Below are 19,060 nucleotides of genomic sequence, written 5' to 3'. Positions count from 1 at the left end.
AATTTTTTTAAGCCTGCACCCCTAAATCCCAATTCTGCCCTTTTTTTCACCATGTAAAACATGGTGAAAACTTATCCACGATTTTTTCAAAGACTTTTCGAACTTGCAAAAAGTCTTTGAAATTGAATACGGGGATAATTGAAACATAAGAACATGACGTCATCAGCGATAATTTATTGCCGATTCAGACTTTTTGCAGCCTAATTGAATACCCCACTTAGCCTTCTTTAAGACTTATGAGCAATAAACATCTTGCCTTTAGACGACTTCTTCTGCTGTACCCTGTATCAGAATAGCACAAAAGTTTGTACCGTTCTCTGGCAGCTCTGGATTGAGACCAGTGTCTCCAAGCTAAAACCCTCTGCCAGCTACCCTGTGCACACTGGTCCAATTTTAGAGACCAATGGAAATTAGCTGACACTAACCAGGAAGTGTTGCAGCGGTGTGTCCACACATACCAGGAAGTAGGTGGTTTGAGCTGCCAGTGTAGGAATCTGGGTGAAGTGATTCCAGTGCATTATCTGCCCATTATGTACTGGGAAGAGTCAGTAACTGGTGGCTACTGGCAATTAGAAGGATTTTCTAGGAGTGGCAAGGCAAGCCACAGGGACAAGTAACCATATACTCTATTTCAGGGGTAGCCAACCCTGGTCCTTGAGAGCTACCAACAGTTCACGTTTTCCAGATCACTTAGCAGGTGCACCGGTGTATTCATTACTCACTAATACATTTGAAAAGATCCACAGGTGAAGCTAATTATTTCACTTGAGATTCTGTGAGGAGACCTGGAAAATATGCACTGTTGGTAGCTCACGAGGACCAGGGTTGGCTACCCCTGTTCTATTCTGATCAGTGATTAAAATATCTGTGATCACCTGGTGGAGAGAGTTCATCCAGACACAATGAGAAACCTGACTTTTACAAACACAAAGTTTGATTAATCCTAAAAAAACATAATATATTGAATAAGCCAGTTGATAAAGGCGGGCCATTGTTATCCTGAATGAAGATAATTTTATTCAAGAAGCTGAGTTGTGACAAGTCCATATAACATCAGTGTTTAATGTTATAAAAAAGGAAAAAATATATATATTCTCAATCACTCCTCCACTGCATTTTTCTATTACTATTCAAAAAGAAACTCATGGGTCAGCAATCTGACTAACTTTGTTCATCTGCATGTAAAAAAACCCAACATTTAATTCCCTTACCTTCTTACCTAGGAGGTAACTCACATTTACTTACTATCACCTTGGTCCACAAGGCAAACCAACAGTCCTGGTTTTGGTGATATCTATGCTAAAGCACAGATGGTTTAATCAAAATGACTGAGGTACTAATTAAGTTGCTTGTGCTCAAGTATGGCTAATCTTAAAACCTGGACTGTTAGTGTGCCTTGAGGACCGTGGTTGGGAACCCCTGCTCTAGATGTTTCTTCAATGTAGTTCAATATGAGCCAAGGTCTAAGCTTAAAGGTAATTGAATATTTCATAAATTCTGGTCATTTGATGCCATTTTAATAAGTTTATGCTGGATTATATCAAATTTATTTTAACATACTATGATATGAGATCAGGTCAGGTGAAAACACAAATTAGGGAGAAAAGAGAGAAACACAAGAGGGATAAAGAAGGTGGGGACTTTCCTGGAGTCACAAACCACTACCTCTTGTGACTTTTTAATATATTTGAAGAAAAAAATATTTCTTTAGAAAAAAAGCTCCAATCTATCTTTAAGGATGAATATCTCTACAAAAACTGTCCATTCGTTGGGAACTTTGCATTAGATAGATATCTTTAATTTTGTTGAATATATCAGCAAGAATAACTAAAATTTTAAATTAATTTTCAATTTTAGTAAAACACAAATTGATTGTTTAAATGGAATCGGATTGAGATCCCGACTGCAGAAGCCCGACAGGAGGAGATCCCGACTGGGGCTGGTAAGTATCCTAACCTTCCCCTCTCCCTCCCCTAACCCTCCCTTGGTGGTGCATAACCCTAAAACTCCCGGGGTGGTGCCTAACCCTAAGTGCCCCCGGGAGTGCCTAAACCTAACCCCCCTTCTCGCACCCTAAATCTAACCCTCCTGGGGGGGTGCCTAACCCTAACCTCTCCCTAGTGGCATCTAAACCTAACCCCCCTTCCCTTAGTCTAACCCTAACATTCCCTGGGGGGTGCTTAACCCTAAGTCCCCCCGGGAGTGCCTAAATCTAACCATCCCCCCCACACAGCTAACTGCTAAGATGCCCCGGACTTACCTTGTTTAGGATGGCGACCTTCTGCATTCCGGCGTCGGGATTAAGATAGGCGTTGGTATTTTGACCCCTATCTTAAGTCCTGTGTCGGGCTTTAGCCATCGGGATTTAGACCGGCGGCATCTACTAACTACATCCCGATTAAATGTATACTTTCTACTTCAGGGTCCATAGGGTATCCACAGGATACCTGGGGGGTATAGGTGATGACGTCAGGCACGGACACCACAGAGTTAAATTTTCAGCCTCCCAGGATGCACCTGGCTCCCTCTCCTATTCCCCACCCCCAAGCCAAGGCAATTCAGTTTCGTGGGTGTCCGGCCAGAGGTCGGATCACATTCACAGAGGGGGCTGTACAAAATGAGCCTTACAGCATGGACAGTCAGTACTGACGTCCATGCTGTCGCTCCTACACCCCGCCAGTACCAGAATGCCGGTACCAATCCGGGGATGCTGGTAGGTAGCTGGGGTCACAGCTAGCGGTGACCCCGGCTACCTGGACTGTGACCGGAAGTACGGGGGACAAGGTAAGCGGCGGGGTCCTGCGGTGGGCACCCGCAGGTAACACAGTCCTTTTTGGTCCCCAGGCAGACAGGGCTCCCTGGCGACCGGCTGCGCGTGGGGCCAGGTACTGATCCTGCGCCTTCCACTAGACCACCAGGGACAGCGGACCGCAGCATGTGCGGTACAGCGTGGTGTCCCAGGGGTTAATAGCAGGCCAGCGGTCTGAGCATGCTGTGTCAGCACTTCTCCCCCTGGCCCGCTCCTCGCTGGCCATTTTCTCTCTGCATGTGCTGGGGATGGCAAACGCTGCTGGACGCTGATACAGATGGCATCAGGGTCCGGGTCCCCCGCATACCTCTCCTTCAATTAAGGTCAGTGTATGCAGCCCTGTTTCCTACCAGGCTCTGGTCTGTGTAGTTGATCGCAGTGCTTGTAATGCAGGATGTTATCTTTGCATTGTATGTGACTTAAATGCTAGCGCTGTTTGCCTGTACTTTCATTTCTGACTGTCAGCCATTTTCCTATCCCTGTTCTTCTTCTGCTACAGCCCTTGCAGTGCGGTGTTGCAGGGTGTTTATTACCTCACAGTAAACGTGGTTTTTCTGTGTGGGAAGTCACATATGCTCCGTTCACACTCCTCATGTCGGAAAGTGAACGAGGATATCCTCTTCCAGCTATAATGTACTGATATAATGTGCAGTTAGCGGAGGGTTATGTAGACGCTGAGGGTTTATGGAGGGCATGTTGTATTATATAACACGCCCCATTTCCGTCACTGTGCCTGCACAAAAAGGGACCGCCCTGAGCTGGCTAAGATGCTTACAGCCCTTGTGGGCAATGCTCCCTATGTTTCTCCATAGGGGTTATCGCAGCCAGTGGTGGTCTAATCACATGCTGGGGTCCCTGGGCAGTTGATGGTACCCCAGTGTATCCTGTTTTTTGCCCCCCCAGGTCTCGCAGGAGCCTGTGTGGATGAATTTATTGTCCAAATGGTATAGCACCTGATGGAGGTTTTACAGGGGGAATCACCATTTCGGCCTTCTAAACGGCCTTTTGGGTCTCAGATGGGTAAGGATAATAAGGACATGATGTCTGATGACGGTGACATTATTGACTTTTTCAGACACGAGCCCCTTAGTGCAGAGGAGGCATAGTCTGGGTCTAAAGTCTGTATACCTGGCCTTATACGGGCAGTTTGTGCGGCTTTGGTTATTACATATCCCCCGTGGCTAAATCCAAATATGCCTTCTTTAAGGATAAGGGTGTTGCCACTGTAATTCCTCTATCTGGTCAGGTGGATCATTTAGAGGAGGCGTGGAAAATCCGGGTGAGCGGTTCCAGCCTAAAAAACGGTTGACCTTTTACATACCCCTTTGCGGATAATTACTTTTCCGAATGGGAGTTACCTTTACGGGTAGATTCTCATGTTACACGCCTAGTGAGGAGTGCTACATTGCCCATGCCCTCCAGGTCCTCCTTGAAGGAGGTTACAGATTGCAAGGTGCAAATATATCTAAAATCTAATTATTCCCTTGCTGGAGGGGCATCCAGGCCGGCTATGGCAGTGTGCTGGGGGCCCAGAGCCATGGAGCGCTGGGTAGGTAACTGGATCTCTGCTCACTGACTCTCCAGCAGAGCAGGTGGATAGTGGCAAATTCTCAGAGACTTAGCCACGTTCATAATGAGACAGTCTTACATATAGCCTGCTCCTATCCAGAATCTCCTCGGCAGCAGTAGCGGCTCGGCAGTAGTAGCGGCTCGCCGCTCCCTGTGGTTGCGCTCTTGGAAAGCGGACGCAGATTCCATTTGGAATGCTTTGCCTTTTACGGGACAGGTCCTGTTTGGCCCTCATCTGGACACAATTGTGGCCCCGCAGGCAGCAGCTACGTCTGCATGTCTGCCATCAGCTACAGTCCCATCGGGGTCTGGGGCTTCGTCTTTTCGGCCCTGTGAGGCCAGGGTAAGTCTAAAATACAGCTTTCCAAGACAGTCAGTAGCCAGGAAATCAGCTCAGCCATAAGAACAGGCTTGGAGTACAAGACGTCCTACTCCCAAGTTGGACTATAAGCCTTCAGCCTCATGAGACGGGCCTCCTCTCGGGGGACCCCAGAGTTGGAGGCCGGCTTCTCCAGTTCACCCAGTGCTGGTGTCTGACCACCACGGACACTGGGGTAAGAGAAGTATTTTCTTGAAGGTATGTCCTCTCCTCCCGGTAAAGGCCTCCCAGACGGTTTTTCATTACAGGTCTTCTGTCAATTCATGACAAGGCCCTGTAATTTTTGAGGGTGTTACACTCTATGCTCCAGGCAGGGTTTATTGTACCTATTCCATTGCCCCAAAGGGGAATGGGGTATTACTCCATCCTCTTTCTGGTACAGAAACCCAATGGGTCTTACCAGGACATCCTCAACCTCGAATCCTTCAACAAATTCTTAAGGGTTCCTCGGTTCAGGAGGGGGACCCTGCATTCCATCATTCAATGGAGCAAGGGAATTTTGTGGTGTCGTTGGATATATTCAGGGTGACTACCTGAATATCCCTATTTTCTTAGCACACCAGTGTTTTCCTCAGGTTTGCAGTGGTCAATAAGCATTTCCAGTTTCTGGCATTGCCCCTTGGTCTGGCCTCCGCGCCTCATGGTTTACCAGGGTCATGGCAGTTATGGCAGCCCATCTGCGGATGCAGGGGGTCCGCTTGTTACCCTATCTGGGTGACCTCCTGTTGTTACCAGGGTCTCCAGAGATACTTCAGTGCCATCTGCAACGGACAATATCTGTGTTGCTACATTACGGCTGACTGATAAACTGGAAATGGTCCTCTTTGATTCCTCACAGAGGATGCTCCATATCCCAACATCTGAGGATCTTTGTGATTGAGGAAAAGATCTCTGCATTACAGGCAAAGGTACACAGTTGCCTGCAGAGTCGCCGAGTGTCTATTCACTCGGCAATGTGGTTCCTGGGTTCCAGGGTGTCACTGTTCGACATGGTGGAGAGTACCCAGTTTCACTCTGAACCTCTAGAAAAAATTGATCCTCTCCGGATGGGATGGGTTGCCCCATAGGATAAAGTCAATAGTGCTTTCCCCGGAGGTTTGTCTCTCTCTGGCCTGGTGGCTGCGGAAAGCTCACCTAAACAAGGGGCACCCCCTTTGGGATTGCGGACAGGGTCCTTCTAATGACGGACGCCAGTATCCGTGGCTGGGAAGCAGTGACGGGTCCACACTTGTTCCAGGGCAGGTGGACACCAGCAGATTATGCGCTTCCCATAAACATCTGAGAACTCTGAGCAGTATTCAAGGTTCTCCAGCATGCAGGACAGGTCCTCCATGGAAATACCGTGCAGGTACAGTCTGACAACACCATCATGATGGCTTATGTAAACCACCTAGGAGGTTCCCGAAGTCAGGCGACACTAACAGTGTTGTCCTGAATTCTGGCTTGAGTGGAAGGCTATATCCCTGCCATCATCGGCAGTGTTCATTCAGGAATCTTCAGATGGAAAGCAGGCTTTCTTAGCCATCAAGACGTGCATTCAGGGAAATTTCCGCTTCATCAGGAGGTGTTCAATCTTCTGGTGAACAAGTGGAGCCTTTCAGAGATGAGACTGTTTTGGTAGATGTATGTAGGTCCAGTGGACCTTCCAAGTTGTGTACCTCATCCCTCCATTATCCCTTCTTCCTCCAGTAATAGCAAGAAGAAGACACGCTCCTGCTGATAGCTCCTGCATGGGCCAAACGGCACTATTACTCAGATCTTCGGAGCCTCTCAGTTAACACTCCGAAGCTGTTGCCTCTATGCCCGGACCTATTGTCTCAGGATCCTGGCTGATACCCAGACCTGGGTTGTCTGTCCTTGATGGTGTGGCGGTGGAGACTGCCCTCTTAAGGTCTAGGGGTTTTCCAGCTCTATAGTTAACAGGGGCTCTGTCCATGCTAAGAGCTCGGAAGCTTTTATCTGCAAGAATTTACCATCAGGTATGGCATACTTTCTTTCAGTTGTGTCACCCTAGAGGCTATGCTCCTCGGGTATTCCGGATATCCAGAGTCTTGGCTTTAATAAAAAAGGTGGGCTTAGATAACGGTCTTTGCCTTGCTTACCTGAGGGTGCAGGTTTCTGCCCTGTTAGTATGGTTTCATCGTAGGATTGCTACTCTTCCTGAGGTCCGCACCTTTGTGCAAGGTGTACGTTATATTCAGCATCCCTTTGTTCCACCGGTGGCTCCTTGGGATTTGGCTGTGGTCCTTAGGGCTCTCCGAGGACCGCCATTTGATCCTCTGGGCTCAGTGGATTTCAAATGACTTACGGCTAGGACTGTATTCCTTCTGGCCATTGATTTGGCCAGTAGGATCGCAGAATGGGGGGCTCTGTCATGTAGACCTCCCTTTTTCTCATCTTTCCTAGGAACAGGGCAGTGCTTCGCACTTGCCCTGGTTTTTTACCTACAGTGATGTCTAGTTTCCACATCAATGAGGAAATTATAGCACCGGCCTTTACTTCCCCAGTCCTGTCTGCTTGTGAGGCCTCCTTGGATGTGGTACGTACAGGCTCTACGAATTTAAATTGACCGTACCAGTCCATTTAGGAAATCAGACTCTCGGTTTTGTCCTTTCCAAAAGGGTTGGCCTGCCACCACGCTAACTTTGGCAGGATGGATTCACAGGTCTTCCTGTTCCATCCTCTATTAAAGCTCTTCCACTAGTTCTGTGGGTCCTTTGTGGGCAGCTCGACGTGGCGCCTCAGCGGTTCAGCGGTGATTGGCAGCCACGTGGTCATCTGTCCATATTTTTGTAAGGTATTATGCTTTTGATACCTTTGCCTCTCAGGATGCTTCCTTCGGGCGGCGGATTCTCCTTACAGCACAGGAGCATCCCCACCCTTAAAGGATACTGCTTTGGGACATCCCCCAAGGTATCCTGTGGATACCCTATGGACCCTGAAGTAGAAAATATGAGATATGGTAAGAACTTACCCTTGTTATCTCTATTTCTATGAAGTCCATAGGGTTCCACAAGACTCCCGCCCTGTCGCACCTGTACTGCAGATGGGCTTTGATATGGTCACCGGTTTCTCCGTCTCCTTCTGGTGAGAATGTGATTCTTGTGTGTTCCAGGCTTTCTTCTCTCTCTTTGTTCTCCTCCTCCGGTCTATGGCTTGTTACGAAACTGAATTGCCTTGGCTTGGGGTTGGGGTATAGGAGAGGGACCCTGGTGCATCCTGGGATGCTGAAAATGTAACTCTGTGGTGTCCGTGCCTGACGTCATCACCTATACCCCCAAGGTATCCTGTGGAACCCTATGGTCTTCGTAGAAATAGAGATAACAAGGGTAAGTTCTTACCATATCTCATATTTTTACCATAATGGTTCTTACTGTATCAAATCAAAAAATCTTTTCATAGCAGTTGACTCCAATAGTTACATTGATGTTTCAAGAAGTGATATGGAACATCATTTATGTCAATTATGATGTATTCATATAATTTGATCAGGACCACTATGAATTTCTTTCTCAGTCATCTATATTAAAGATAAGATTTAGGGATAAAGTATACTAAAAATCTCTAACAGGGCTGTAACTAGAGCAGTTTAGCTGGTGCCTCTGCACAGAGCCCAACTTGCCCTGTGGGTGGAAACAGACGCCCGCCGCAATCGCTATCCGCCGATATTTATTCGCAATCTCAATCCACTGAAGCGGCAGCATCCAGGTTTACACATTGCACAAGGGCCCAGTGTGCCAGTGTCAGACTCACACTCACAGTCTGTGACACAGTGAGTGTCAGCCAGCCTATGCCTGGTCATAGAATATTATTGACCAGGTGAGTGCTCAGTGCTGTTCTGCTTATACAATAGAGAGCCTACAGGTACTGGAGGGGAGGAATTGGGATACATGACAATATTATATTAATAATAAAATTATCTTTACTCTGCCAAGGATAAGGTACTAATGAAGAAAGTGAACAATAAACAATAATGTAGTTTTGTTTTCCATCATATTTAAATGAAGACACAGGATAATCCTGTGAGTGTTGCTCCTCTAAACAACACAAGCAGTCCTACTAGGTATGAGTTTGGTCCTGCAAGCCGTTCTGACGATGAACTCGCATCACAAATTGCATTTGCACTCCAATTCTAAACTCACATTGCATTTTCTAAGGAAATTCACACTTTTTTGTGCACACGCCCCTGAGCAGAAAAAAAAGTCGGAAAAATCTTTATTTCAAGATAAAAATGTTAGGACATAGGGCCTGATTCAGAGCCACTCGTAAGTGGCAGCTCGTTCGCTCCGAGCGATGTTTGCCCAACTGCGCATGCGTACGGATCGTTATACGCATGCGCGAACCAGTCAGCGCGGCCGAAATTCATGTGCTCGCAAAATAGCGAATGCCTGCTAATTTGAGTGACAGGATGAGGCGTATGTGGGTGGTAACAGGGGAAGGTGCTTGAAAACGGGGAGTGGAAATCCGAACGCAGGCGTGCTTAAAGGTCAAAACGGGCGTTTTATGGGTGTGCATAATTAATACAGCAGCGTCATTGACCATGTCACTTGGTTTTTTTTAACTCAGAACTGCTCGCAAAATTGTGGTAGCAAAAACCAACCACAAGAATAGCGAGCAGCTCACACCCTGGTCGATGTACTCGATTAATCTAATAAATAGCGGACATGACGTAGGATGCGAGCGGACAGGGGGCGTAGTTTCCCAAAAAACGACTGCAAGTTTTGTTCGCTCGTTCAGACCTAGAGGCGTGAACAGACCGCAAACAGCGAACGGGTCATTTGATTAGCCACCCCTATTTTCTGGACGCGCGAGCGCAAATAGCGACCGGCTCTGAATCAGGCCCATAGTGCAGAACCTCTGGTATACCCGTCCTAATGAATAATCAGGCACTTGGAGATGTTTATATAGTCTGTTTTCAGGTGAATTTCTGTAAAAAAACTCAATGGGCTCAATCCTATTAGGTGCAAGTTGGGTCCTGCGAGCAATTCTCACATCGAACTCACACTGCAAATTTCAGTTGCAATCCAATTCCAAACTTGCATTGCCTTTTCAGAGGAAATTTGTGTTTGTTTGTGTGTAGGTGAAAAGGTAAGGAAAATCTTTTTTTTTAAGTTAATAATGTTGGGACACAGTGCAAAACCACTGGTACACCCCTTCCCATGAATAATTTGTACTTGAAGAGGTTTAAAAAGCATAATTTGGCCAACAAAAAACATATCGGATTTCAGATTTATCAAAAACCTCAATAATGAGGTAAATGATGTAGGGCAGGTATGTGGAGGTGAAGTGATGTAGGACATGTATATGGAGGTGTGAATGATGTACGGCATGTATGTGGAGGTGTAAATGATGTAAGACAGGTATGTGGAGGTGTAAATAATGTAGGACAGGTATGTGGAGGTGTAAATGATGTGGGACAGGTATGCCGAGGTGTAAATGATGTGGGACACGTATGAGGAGGTGTAAATTATGTTGAGGTATCAATGATGTGAGACAGGTATGTGGAGGTGTAAATGATGTGGGACAGGTACTGGAGGTGTAAGTTATGTGTAACAGGTATGTGGAGGTGTAAATGATGTGGGACAGGTATGTGGAGGTGTAAATGATGTGGGACAGGTATGTGGAGGTGTAAATTATGTGGGAAAAGTATGTGGAGGTGTAAATGATGTAGGAAAGGTATGTAAAGGTGTAAATGATGTTGGACAGGTATGTGGAGGTCCAAATGATGTGGGACAGGTATGTGGAGGTGTAAATGATGTGGGACAGGTAGGTGGAGGTGCAAATGATGTGGAACAGGTATGTGGAAATGTAAATGATGTGGGACAGGTATTGTGGCAGTATCACCAGAGATGGCACTGGTGAGCAGCAGATTCTGTGTGGGGCAGGAGAGATCTGCCCACACAGAGAAGAAAAGGATTCTGGGAAGTTGTGTAAGGGCTGCCTTGTGGATAGAGCTCAGGTGTGGGCTGATGTGAAGGCAGAACAGTCAGGCTGCTGAGGGAAACAGTCCATGTGGGATTGTGGCAGCAGAGAGCCCAGTGAAGCTGAGTGAGCCATTGGGGGCCAGGAGGCCCGTGTCTGGGCCTTGCAGGAGGCAAAGGGGGACCACAAACTCTCAGACTGAGTGACATTGAGGCAGCGGGGCTGCAGGCTGAGGAAGCCAGGGCTGACTGTATACCTGGAGGATACAGGGAAAGCACAGAGACTGTGAGAGACTTTGTTAGCAGATTAGCTGCACCCACGGTAGAGAGGGTTGAAGAAGTGAGTTAGACACCCTAAACAGGGGCTAGGTTGTTTATTATTTTCTATTCTTTAGAGTTTTACCTATTTTCCCCTTGTGGAAGTAAAGCAGCATCTCATTTGTTTTACTTGAAAGCTGTGTGTGGACCCTCATTCTGCACCTAATCACTGCACCACTGACACTAGTCTACCAAGCTAATTACCCCAAGTTTCTACTTCAGGGTCCATAGGGGGTCCACAGGGTTGACCTTGGGGTTATAGCTGGAACAGGATCCATGGGCACCACACAGTTAAGCTTTTAGCTCCCAGGATGCACTTGGGTCCTCCTCTATACCCCGCCCCCGAGCCACAGGCACCTCAGTGTAAGCTGGTGCCCGGCCGGAGTCGGTCACCACGCAGGGGGGCTGCAGGAGCAGCCCCCAGAAGCTTTTTATTTTAAGTTAGATTTTATTTATTTTTAATCTCTTTTTACTACAGACGGCAGCGAAGGGCTGTCTGTACAGATGCCCACGCTGCCGCTCTGATCCCCGACTGGCGCCGCAATGCCAGTACTGATCTGGGGATCGCGGCGGGAGGGCAGAGTCCGTACTAGCCGGACTCTGTCTACCTCCCAGGACTGCTGCCGGAGTCGCCGGGGATTCAGGTAAGCCGCGCGTCGCTGGCTAGCGGCGGCGCGCGGAATGCCTTAAATGCAGTCCTTTAGCCTCCAGTCCTGGGGACAGACCGGAGGCTGCTGGCAGTGGCGGCGGGCCCCCCCCATAACCCGTGGGACCACTAGACCACCAGGGATAAAGGGGCAAGCGGGAAGCCAGCATCCCTGGGGTTATGGCCAGCCAGGGGAGGAAGCCTTCCCTGTTCAGCGGCTCCTCCCCTCAGCTCAGCGCGCCTTTCAGCACGCAGTCTGGCGTCGCTGAGCTGCATCTACTCAGCCACTCCTCCTCTGAGGTCTCCAGCGGCCATTTTCCAAGTGGCAGCGCAGATCTCAGGGAGCACGCGGACCGGTCCCCCTGTGTACCTCTCCCCTGATTAAGGACAGCGTACACAGCACTATAGCCCTCCCAGACACTGAATCTGGGCAGGTTGATTGTAGTGTAAAGGTGCAGTGAGTATATCTTCCTGCATGGTATGTGACTTTTGCTAGTGCTGCCTGTCTGTGCTTATTTTCCGCTTACTGTCAGCTTATACCTATCCCTTTACTTCTCCTACAAGCCCTACAGGTGTGTGGGGGAGGGGTGTTTCTACTGACCTCACTTATATAGATCACGTATTTGTGAGGTCCGTCACATACAGTTGTGTGCTACTCAGTGCCATATTGTGGGCTGTTGTTCAGCACACCGGTGAGTGCGTTTTACTTCTACCCTGGTGCCAGATATATAATATATTCTGTCATGTCAGACGAGGAGGTTGAGCGCTCAGTGGCTCCGGTGTTGGCCTCCTGCGGACGCTGTTCTGCAGGAGTAGATAGGGAGGATTTGTCACAGGATGGCCTGTGTAGTCTATGCCAGGTGGCTCCTGGCCCATCCAGACCTTCTCTGGTGCAGGAACCACCATGGGCGATGTTTTCTCAAGTGCTGGTGTCTATTGCGGACCGTCTGTCGGTCCCGACTGCTCTCCCTACTAGGGCGGTGCCCCAGCCGACCATCCCCCATTCCCCGGGTGTCCCGCAGTTATTGCGGAGTCCTCCTGGGTCTCAATCAGTAAGTCCCTATGCGGGGTTGCCTATGTATATACAGGCTTCCCCTGTGCCGCAGCAGCCTGTGGTACCTTTTCAGGCCCCTATGGCGACGCCTCCACCATGGGTGGATGTGCTCTCCAACTCCGTGCAAAATTTGGCTGCCGCTTCCTCGGCTTTTCAGTCAATGTTGCAGACTGACATGCCTTCTAGGATTTCTAAACGCCCACTCATGACACGGGCTGCTCAGGTATCGGACTCAGAGGGTTCCTCAGATGATGGGGAGGTCCCTGATGACACTGACTCGGACGCCTCGGTCCAGGAAATGGATACCAAGTCGTCCATTAATGTGCGAGCACTAGTTAGGGCGGTGCGAGCTATTCTTCTTATAGAGGATGAGGCACCGGTTCCTAAGTAGAAGTTTCCTAGTTTCAAAAAAACTAAGGTGGCTTCTGCGGTGTTTCCCCTGTCGGATCAGTTGACGGATCATATGGCGGTAGCTTGGCAGGCGCCCAGTAAGAGATTCCTTCCTCAGAAGCGGTTGGCTTCTAATTACCCCTTCCCTGAGGCACATTGTAAAAAATGGGAAACTCCACCGGCGGTGGATTCCCATGTCACCCGTTTAACTCGGGGCGCCACCTTACCATTACCGTCGATATCCTCGCTGAAGGATCCCACGGACAGGAAAGTTGAGACTTGCTTAAAGTCTATTTACTCCCTCTCCGGGGCGGTGGCCCGACCGTCCATGGCCATCTCCTGGGTGGCCAAGGCCATTGAGGGGTGGGCCAATGCATTGGAAGATACCTTGACAGACGACGCTCCGGATGTCCAGCGGGCGTTGTTGGGACAAATGAGGGACGCTGCTTCTTACATTGGTGAAGCTTCTTTAGATGCTAGTCTGCTGACCTCGCGGGTATCGGCTGCAGCGGTGTCTGGCCGCCGATCCTTGTGGTTGCGGTCCTGGAGAGCGGACTCTGATTCAAAGAAGGGTCTGGAGGCCTTACCTTTCAATGGTGAATTACTATTTGGTCCGGACTTGGACAAAATAGTGGACACCCTGGCTAAATCCAAGTCGGCCTTCCTCCCTTCGGCGGCACTGCCTGCTAAGGTTCGGAGTTCGGCTTTTCGTTCCTTTCGGGTTCAGGGTAAGGCGAAAGGTCAGTCCTTCCCGAGACAGTCTGCGAGTAAGACTGCCTCTAAACCCAAGAAGCAAGCCTGGAGTGCTCGGCGCCCTTCTTCCAAGCAGGAAGATAAACCTGCGGCCTGATGGGACGGGCCTCCCTCTGGGGGACCTCAGAGTGGGAGGCCGACTTCTTCTATTTGCCCAGTGCTGGCACAATACCACCACGGATGCCTGGGTTCGAGAAGTGGTCTCCCAGGGGTACGCCCTGTCTTTTCGGCACAGACCACCCCACCAGTTTTTCTGCACAAGTCCTTCTCAGGACAAGACCAAGGCGTTACAGGTTCAGGAGGCTATAGAGTCCTTGCTGAAAGCAGGGGTCATTGTTCCCGTTCCTCTATCACAACGAGGGACGGGGTATTATTCGTCTCTGTTTTTGGTGCAGAAACCCAATGGTTCTCATTGCCCTATCCTCAACTTGAAGTCTCTGAACAAATTCCTCAGAGTTCCCAAGTTCAGGATGGAAACGTTACGTTCCATCATTCTGGCGATGGAACCGGGGGATTACATGGTGTCCCTGGACATCCAGGACGCCTACCTCCATGTTCCGATAGCATCTTCACACCAGCGGTATCTGAGGTTCGCTATCCTTCAACACCACTATCAGTTCCGGGCGCTACCCTTTGGTCTCTCCATGGCACCGAGGGTGTTCACGAAGATTATGGCGGTCATGGCCGCACATCTTCGGAACCAGAATGTACGGCTGCTGCCATATCTGGACGACCTCCTGTTGCTGGCGAGCTCACCGGAGGTACTGCTTCAACATCTCCACCTGACGATCGCTTGCCTGCAAGCACACGGGTGGTTGATAAATTGGAAAAAGTCCTCCCTGATTCCATCTCAGCGGATGGTTCATTTGGGAGCCCTGCTGGATTCGCGTCAGCAAAGGATCTTCCTGACTCCGGAGAAGGTCGCTTCCCTACAGCTGCGGATACACAGTTGCCTGAGCCGTTGCCGCCTGTCGGTCCATTCGGCTATGAGAGTTCTGGGGTCCATGGTGTCGACATTCGACATGGTGGAATTTGCCCAGTTCCATTCCCGGCCCCTGCAGGGGCTGATTCTATCAGAATGGAACGGGTTACCTCACCGGATCCGCTCTCAGGTGCTGGTGTTGTCTCCGGACGTTCGGCAATCTTTGGCTTGGTGGCTTCAGACAGCTCATCTGGTCGAGGGGCGCCCATTTTGGATCCCGGACTGGGTCCTGCTCACGACGGATGCCAGTCTCCGGGGTTGGGGGGCAGTGACCGGCTCTTTGTCGCTTCAGGGTCGTTGGTCAGCGGAAGAAGCACTTCTCCCCATCAACATCCTGGAACTGCGGGCAGTATACAGGGCCCTGCAGTCGTCCGGCCCCGCTCTTCACGGAAGGGCGGTACAGGTGCAGTCCGACAACGCCACCACGGTGGCGTATATCAACCACCAAGGCAGAACTCGCAGTCAGGCAGCGATGTCGGAGGTGTCTCGTATCCTGACTTGGGCGGAGGGTCACATTCCGGCGATCTCGGCGGTCTTCATCCCCGGAGTCCTCAATTGGGAGGCGGACTTCCTCAGCCGTCACGACGTGCATCCCGGGGAATGGTCGCTTCACCCAGAGGTGTTTCAGCTACTCGTGGACAGGTGGGGACTGCCGGAGCTGGACTTGATGGCCTCCCGTCACAATCACAAGTTGCCCGTTTACGGGTCAAGGACAAGAGACGCAGGCGCAAGTCTGGTGGACGCGCTGTTGGTGAAATGGATGTTTCACCTGGCATATCTGTTTCCTCCGCTATCCCTGCTTCCTCGGGTTCTGCGGAAATTCAAGCAGGACGGCGGCATGCTCGTGCTGGTAGCTCCGGCGTGGCCCAGACGTCCTTGGTACTCCGATCTCAGGAGCCTCTCCATCGACGCTCCGTACCTTCTTCCTCAGCATCGGGACCTGTTGTCTCAGGGGCCCTGCCTTTACCCGGATCTGGGTCGGCTGTCTTTGACGGCGTGGCTCTTGAGACAGCCGTCTTGAGGTCTCGGGGCTTCTCCAGTTCGGTTATTGGTACCATGCTCCGGGCACGCAAGCCTGCTTCAGCACGGATTTATCACAGAGTGTGGCACACTTACTTTCAGTGGTGTGAGTCCAGACATTATGATCCTCAGGTGTTCCGAGTTTCTAGGATCTTGGAATTTCTTCAGTCAGGGTTGGATCTCGGCTTACGCCTTGCATCTCTGAAGGTTCATGTGTCCGCCTTGTCCGTGTGGTTTCAACGGCGGATTGCAATACTACCAGACGTTCACACCTTTTTCCAGGGTGTTCTCAGGATCCAGCCTCCCTTTGTGCCTCCTGTGGCTCCTTGGGACTTGGCGGTGGTGCTACGGGTCCTGCAGGGTCCTCCGTTTGAGCCTCTTGAGGCGGTGGAGCTCAAGTGGCTGACATTTAAGACGGTTTTTCTCCTGGCAATTGCTTCGGCCAGGAGGGTGTCTGAATTGGGGGCGCTTTCCTGTCGCCCTCCTTTCCTGATTTTTCACCAGGACAGAGCGGTGCTCCGCACTCGTCCTGAGTTTTTGCCCAAAGTGGTCTCGAAGTTCCACATTAATCAGGAACTTGTTGTGCCAGCTTTTCAGTCCCCTGGACTTTCAGCTGGTGAGACTTCCTTAGATGTGGTCCGGGCGCTTAGAATTTATGTAGACCGGACGGCTTCGGTTAGGAAGTTTGATTCCTTGTTTATCCTCTTTGGTTTTCACAAGAAGGGTTGGCCTGCCAACAAACAAACGTTAGCCCGTTGGCTTCGTTCCGTTATTTGTGAGGCTTATGCACAAGAGGGTTTACCTGTGCCAGCCTCTGTTAAGGCTCATTCCACTCGTTCTGTGGGTCCCTCTTGGGCTGCTAGACGTGGCGCTTCTGCTGTTCAGCTGTGTAAGGCGGCCACTTGGTCTTCTATTCAAACGTTTTTGAGGTTCTATGCGTTTGACACCTTCGCCTCTCAGGATGCTTCCTTTGGGTGCCGGGTGCTCCTTTCAGCACAGGAGCGTCCCCGCCCTTAGTTGAACTGCTTTGGGACATCCCCAAGATCAACCCTGTGGACCCCCTATGGACCCTGAAGTAGAAAACAAGAGATATGGTAAGAACTTACCTTTGTTATCTCTGTTTCTACGAAGTCCATAGGGTCCACAGGGCGCCCGCCCTGACGCACCTGGCTTCAAATGGGCTGTGTGGCTGGTCACCGGTTTTCCGTCTCCTATTGCTTTGAGTATGGTTTCTTGTGTGTTCCAGTCTTCCTTCTCTCTGTTCCATATTCTCCTCCGGCCTAGGCTGCTTACCAACTGAGGTGCCTGTGGCTCGGGGGCGGGGTATAGAGGAGGACCCAAGTGCATCCTGGGAGCTAAAAGCTTAACTGTGTGGTGCCCATGGATCCTGTTCTAGCTATAACCCCAAGGTCAACCCTGTGGACCCTATGGACTTCGTAGAAACAGAGATAACAAAGGTAAGTTCTTACCATATCTCTTGTTATCGCAGTATGTAGAGATGTAAATGATGCGGGACAAGTAGATGGAGGTGTAAATTATGTGGGACAGGTCTATGAAGGTGTAAATGATGCGGGACAGGTATGTGGATGTGTGGATGGGAGAGGTGTTTTAGAACTTGCAGATGAGAGGTAAAAGTGTTTATTTCAACTTTTTACAAACTTGTATCAAAAGACTGAAAAACTAATATACAGACATTTTTCTGTACCCCAAAATGCCAGAAAGACTTTACTTTGCTAAAAAACACTTCCTATATTTTTTTAACCATTAATGAAAAGTGCAACAATCAGTCATTTAACACCTTTTAATCAAATCCAGTACTTTCGTTATGGTCATGAACAGTATTATATATGGTCCTGCAATCTCAGTTTTCACTTTTTTTGGGGTCCAGATGGTTTCCCCACTTTTTTATATCCTTCTCTTGTAGAAAAGTCACTCAATCTTGCCACATGTCCCTTGAATTGGTATTTCTAATTGGGTCTTGCCAGGGTTGGACTGGTCCACAGTGGAACAGGGTAAATCCCCAGTGTGTCCCACTGCCTAAGGGCCCATCCCCTCCTCTAGTGGTCTGGTTCCAGAGTGTGCATATGTTACATTATACTGCCCATAATTATGGTGTATTCACTACAATGCATTGTAGTTATCAATATGGTATATTATCATGCATGCACTATCATTATTTACTATGTATGTTTATAAAGGGAGCCAGACCATGCACTCTCTAATGGCAGGCCAAGCCTCTGTGGTGGTTGGCCATACCCCCTCTGGAGGCTTGTCACACCCTGTAAGCATGGACCCATACCTCTGCATTCTCCCGGTGGGCCCTCCATTCCCTAGTCCGACACTGGATCTTGTATTTCTAAGGTGCGCGCATGCATGCAATTTATGTGGGTTTCATGAAGCAAACTTGCATAGGATTGGCCACTAAACATATTTCCTTATCAATAGCCAAAGCATGATGTTCAAACATTCATCAACTGCAGAAGTAATTATGTATCTTATTAACTACTGTATGTATACAAACTGTACTACACTGGTAGAACTACACAACCTTTAAAGGGACATCAGCATAAACTAAGAAGTAACATCAATACAGGTACTGGTTTCTAGGCCATAATCTTTCCTGACAATTTGCAATAGAACATAACAACAGGAATATCTACTTACTAAATATCATGACTATATACAATATTTTCATCACCTAGCCAAGAGACTCAGAATCTCTAGAGGAATCTATATAATCCACAGTTTAAAATTAAATTATATACCTTATCTTTGGCCTTATTCTTTTTTTTTTCAATTGTCATATCAACAATATTTGATTACATTGAGTTTATGTAAGTTCTGCATCCATTTATTACATATATTACATATATTTGTCTGTATTTATCTTTGCGTTAACCTTCAGTTATCCACTCTCTATAATAATAATAATAATAATAATAATAATAATAATAATAATAATAATATATTTGGAATCCTTTAAACAGGTTGGGTACGGGATGCCAGTGCTCAGGATCCCGGCGGACAGAATCCCGACACCGGCATCCCGACAGGATTAGGATACCGACAGATGTCGGTAAGTATCTTAACCCTTCCCCTAATCCTACCCCTAAACCTTACTCCCCCTCTAGTGCCTAAGCCCAACCTCAATACTTACCTTAGGGATGTTGGCATCGGGATTCTGAGTAGTGTCGGGATTCCAGCGCTGGCATTCTGAGT

This window comes from Taudactylus pleione, unplaced genomic scaffold (assembly GCF_031769625.1).
Source record: "Taudactylus pleione unplaced genomic scaffold, aTauple2 ptg000006l, whole genome shotgun sequence".
In the NCBI taxonomy this organism is placed as follows: domain Eukaryota; kingdom Metazoa; phylum Chordata; class Amphibia; order Anura; family Myobatrachidae; genus Taudactylus; species Taudactylus pleione.
The sequence above is the reverse complement of the archived record's forward strand: the minus strand, read 5'-3'. Positions refer to the sequence as shown.